The 4,583-nt window shown below is 39.6% G+C and overlaps 7 non-coding genes across 7 annotated transcripts; all 7 read right to left on the minus strand.

The window, feature by feature from the left end:
- Nucleotides 1-605: 605 nt before the first annotated feature.
- On the minus strand, nucleotides 606-677 carry Trnap-cgg. The gene has a single exon. It is a non-coding gene; the product is annotated as a tRNA-Pro (tRNA).
- Nucleotides 678-1,046: 369 nt separating this feature from the next.
- Nucleotides 1,047-1,120, minus strand: Trnan-guu. The gene has a single exon. It is a non-coding gene; the product is annotated as a tRNA-Asn (tRNA).
- A 135-nt stretch (nucleotides 1,121-1,255) lies between these two features.
- On the minus strand, nucleotides 1,256-1,327 carry Trnap-ugg. Its single transcript has one exon. It is a non-coding gene; the product is annotated as a tRNA-Pro (tRNA).
- Nucleotides 1,328-1,572: 245 nt separating this feature from the next.
- Nucleotides 1,573-1,644, minus strand: Trnap-ugg. Its single transcript has one exon. It is a non-coding gene; the product is annotated as a tRNA-Pro (tRNA).
- Nucleotides 1,645-2,497: 853 nt separating this feature from the next.
- Trnap-ugg lies at nucleotides 2,498-2,569 on the minus strand. The gene has a single exon. It is a non-coding gene; the product is annotated as a tRNA-Pro (tRNA).
- Nucleotides 2,570-2,851: 282 nt separating this feature from the next.
- On the minus strand, nucleotides 2,852-2,923 carry Trnap-agg. The gene has a single exon. It is a non-coding gene; the product is annotated as a tRNA-Pro (tRNA).
- Nucleotides 2,924-3,256: 333 nt separating this feature from the next.
- Nucleotides 3,257-3,328, minus strand: Trnap-agg. Its single transcript has one exon. It is a non-coding gene; the product is annotated as a tRNA-Pro (tRNA).
- Between the last annotated feature and the right edge of the window lie 1,255 nt (nucleotides 3,329-4,583).

Genomic DNA, 4,583 nt, shown 5'->3' on the forward strand with positions numbered 1-4,583 from the left:
TGAACCCGGGACATCCCGCACCTTAAGCAGAAATCATACCCCTAGACCAACGAGCGATATATTCTATCCAGTGCGTCTTTGTGTTGCATCCAATGTACAACATGCCACGGGTTCTACTTAATAAACACATTTTACACATGATTTGCCACTTACGTTTAATATCTAAGCCAAAATCATACCCCTAGATCAACTAGCCACGGGTTTTATCCTGTGCGTGTTTGTGTTGCATACAATGTACAACATTGTAGTAAATAATATGTTCTCGATCCAATACACATTATTGTAGTAAATAATATGTAGACCAACGAGCCGCCGGTTTCACCCAGTGCGTGTTTGTGCTGGATACACTGTACAACATTGTAGTGAATAATATATTTTCGATCCAATATACAATATTGTAGTAAATAATATGTACTCGAATTTAAAAAAAATGCGGGACCTCCCGCACCCTAAGCGGAAATCATACCCCAAGACCAGCGAGCCACGCGGTCTACTCGAAAAACTCTATACCAACGAGCCACGGGTTATACCCAGTGCGTGTTTGTGTTGGATCCAATGTACAACATTGTAGTAAATAATAGGCACTCGAATTTAAAGAAATGTCAGGGCTCGTCCGGGATTTGAACCCGGGACCTCCCGCACCCGAAGCGGGAATCATACCCCTAGACCAACGAGCCACGGGTTGTACCCACTGCGTATTTGTGTTGCATCCTATGTACAACATGCCACGGGTTCTACTCAATAAACACATTTTACACATGATTTGCAACTTACGTTTAATATCTAAACCGAAATCATAACCCCAGTCCAACAAGCCACGGGTTTTATCCAGTGCATGTTTGTGTTGGAACCAATATACAACATTGTTGTAAATAATATGTTCTCGATCCAATATACAATACTGTAGTAAATAATATGTGCTCGAATTTAAAGAAATGTCCGGGCTCGTGTAAACTACATATATGATGAATAATATAATCATCAAATACTATTGGGTATAAACAATATGCATTGAATATTCCAGAGTATAAATAATAACTACTTTACGCCCCCGGGTGGGCTCGAACCACCAACCTTTCGGTTAACAGCCGAACGCGCTAGCCAATTGCGCCACGGAGGCTCTTATCGCTTCTTGATAATAGTAACACATCTCAATAAACACATTTTACACATGATTTGCCCATTGCGTGTTTGTGTTGGATCCAATGTACAACATTTTAGTAAATAATAGGCACTCGATTTTATAGAAATGTCAGGGCTCGTCCGGGATTTGAACCCGGGACCTCCCGCACCCAAAGCGGGAATCATACCCCTAGACCAACGAGCCACGAGTTGTACGCCCCCGGGTAGGTTCAATCCACCAACCTTTCGGTTAAACTTTAAATATTACTAATGAAAAGGCGTTTGTTCGTTACTTAATTAACTAACCTATATTTACATTTAATAATCACTTATCCTAAAACATTGCTTATTCTAACATGGAACTTATATCTACACTAATCTGTAACCCATGTTGCATCCAATGTACATCATTGTAGTAAATAATATGTACTCGAATTCAAAGAAATGTCCGGGCTCGTCCGGGATTTGAACCCGGGACCTCCCGCACCCAAAGCGGAAATCATACCCCTAGACCAACGAGCGACATACTCTACCCAGTGCGTGTTTGTGTTTCATCCAATGTACAACATTGTAGTAAATAGTATGTGCTCGAATTTAAAGGAACCTCCCAGACCCTAAGCGGAAATTATACCCCAAGACCAGCGAGTCACGCGGTCTACTCAATAAACCTCTGTACCAACGAGCCATGCGCTATACTCAATAAACACATTTTACATATGATTTGCCACTTACGTTATTATCTAAGCCAAAATCATACCCCTAGACCAACTAGCCACGGGTTCTATCCAGTGCGTATTTGTATTGCATCCAATGTACAACATTGCAGTAAATAATATGTTCTCGATCCAATGTACAACATTGTAGTAAATAATATGTACTCGAATTTAAAGAAATGTCTGGGCTCGTCCGGCATTTGAACCCGGGACATCCCGCACCTTAAGCAGAAATCATACCCCTAGACCAACGAGCGATATATTCTATCCAGTGCGTCTTTGTGTTGCATCCAATGTACAACATGCCACGGGTTCTACTTAATAAACACATTTTACACATGATTTGCCACTTACGTTTAATATCTAAGCCGGAATCATAACCCTAGACCAACAAGCCACGAGTTTTATTCAGTGCGTGTTTGTGTTGGAACCAATGTACAACATTGTTGTAATTAATATGTTTTCGGTCCAATATACAATACTGTAGTAAATAATATGTGCTCGAATTTAAAGATATGTCCGGGGCTCGTCCGGTATTTATCCCGGTATCTCCCGCACCCAAAGCGGGAATCAGACCCCTAGACTGCCCACTGCGTGTTTGTGTTGGATCCAATGTACAACACTGTAGTAAATAATAGGCACTCAAATTTAAAGAAATGTCCGGGCTCGTCCGGGATTTGAACCCGGGACCTCCCGCACCCAAAGCGTGAATCATACCCCTAGACCAACGAGCGACATACTCTGCCCAGTACGTGTTTGTGTTGCATCTAATGTACAACATTATAGTAAATAATATATTCTCGATCCAATATACATTATTGTAGTAAATAAAATGTGCTCGAATTCAAAGAAATGCCCGCGCTCGTGCAGGATTTGAACCCGGGACCTTCCCTACCCAAAGCGGGAATCATATCCCTGGACCAACAAACCACATGTTCTACCCAGTGCGTGTTTGTGTTGCATCCAATGTTCAACATTGTAGTAAATAAGATGTGCTCGAATTTAAAGAAAAGTCCGGGTTCGTCCGGGATTTGAACCCGGGACCTCCCGCACCCTAAGCGGAAATCATACCCCTAGACCAACAAGCCACGCGGTACACTCAACAAACACATTTTACACATGATTTGCCACTTACGTTTATTATCTAAGCCAAAATCATACCCCTAGACCAACTCGCCACAGGTTCTATACAGTGCGTGTTTGTGTTGCATCCAATGTACAACATTGTAGTACCCAACGCTGTACTGAATTGAAAGAAATGCCCGCGCTCGTCCAGGATTTGAACCCGGGACCTACCTACCCAAAGCGGGAATCATACCCCTAGACCAACAAACCACATGTTCTACCCAGTGCGTGTTTGTGTTGCATCCAATGTTCAACATTGTAGTAAATAATATGTGCCCGAATTTAAAGAAAAGTCCGGGCTCGTCCGGGATTTGAACCCGGGACCTCCCGCACCCTAAGCGGAAATCATACCCCTAGACCAACGAGCCACGCGGTATACTCAATAAACACATTTTACACATGAGTTGCCACTTACGTTTATTATCTAAGCCAAAATCATACCTCTAGACCAACTAGCCACGGGTTCTATCCAGTGCGTGTTTGTGTTGCATCCAATGTACAACATTATAGTAAATAACATATTCTCGATCCAATATACTGTTGGGCACCGCGTTGATGAACAGAAAGAGCTGTTGGCGCCGCTATATGCAAATCGGTGTTGTTGCTCTGGACCTTCCGGAGTTCCTGAAACTTACTTGCTGAAAATACTTGAGATTGATAAATGAAAAGACTATTTCAAAAACTTCACTTTATTTCACTTTAAGTACAAGGAACTCGGAGGTATTGGAAGAGAAGTGTTTGCCCGGCGACCGACAGATTAAGACTGATTTATTTCATAATTATTAAAACTAAAATCCTTTGAAACGTAGTGGGGATTTGTCTCGAATATTCTATGCAACGAAAAGGACAAGTAATGAATTTAGCTGATTAAACAAAATGTTATTCATGCGAACTTGGTGAGAATTGTTAACTAGGCGGAATGTCGATAATATGATCTTGCTGAGATTTGTCGACGTAGATTTATGATTTCGTGAGAGAATGTGTAATGTCAGCTACTACGCAATAGTCTGAGAAAAGTTAATATGAACCGTTAATATCAGCTAAAGCTCAGGGGTTCTAAGATTTCAGTCTGGACTTGTTAGGAATCTAATATTATGACCGTGGTTAGCAACTTGTAATATCAGGGGTGTACAACACCTCCCTCGCCAATGTAGCGACTCAGGGCGCTACCGTAAAAAAAACTGACACCAAAAGACAAAAAAAAACATTATTCAATTCAAGAAAAATAAATAACAAAAATCGCAACAATTCATTAGATTTGACTAAAAAAGTATTAAATATCACGAAAAGGGAAAAAAAAATTTCAATCCCCAATGCGTTTGAACAGTAATCTTGAATATTCTTAAATTAGCTTTTAGATTTAAATTGAAAATAAAAGATGGAATTAGAAAATGAAATGGAAGTTCAATTTTCTTTAACTAATAATTCTATAAAATTATAAATTTATTCAAGATATTTTCTAAATTTACCTAAAACTTGAAATAATTACTCATTAAACATTAACTGAATCATTAACTTTTGCAATAAAATCTAAATTAATACTTGAATTTGTTTAGGTAAATTTAAAATTACAATTATTATTTAATTCAAGGAATCATTATCAAAATTATGTTCACTATTTGT

Source organism: Ctenocephalides felis, unplaced genomic scaffold (genome assembly GCF_003426905.1).
Source record: "Ctenocephalides felis isolate EL2017-DRISC unplaced genomic scaffold, ASM342690v1 CF-g0.4_SCAFFOLD_03568, whole genome shotgun sequence".
Lineage (NCBI taxonomy): Eukaryota > Metazoa > Arthropoda > Insecta > Siphonaptera > Pulicidae > Ctenocephalides > Ctenocephalides felis.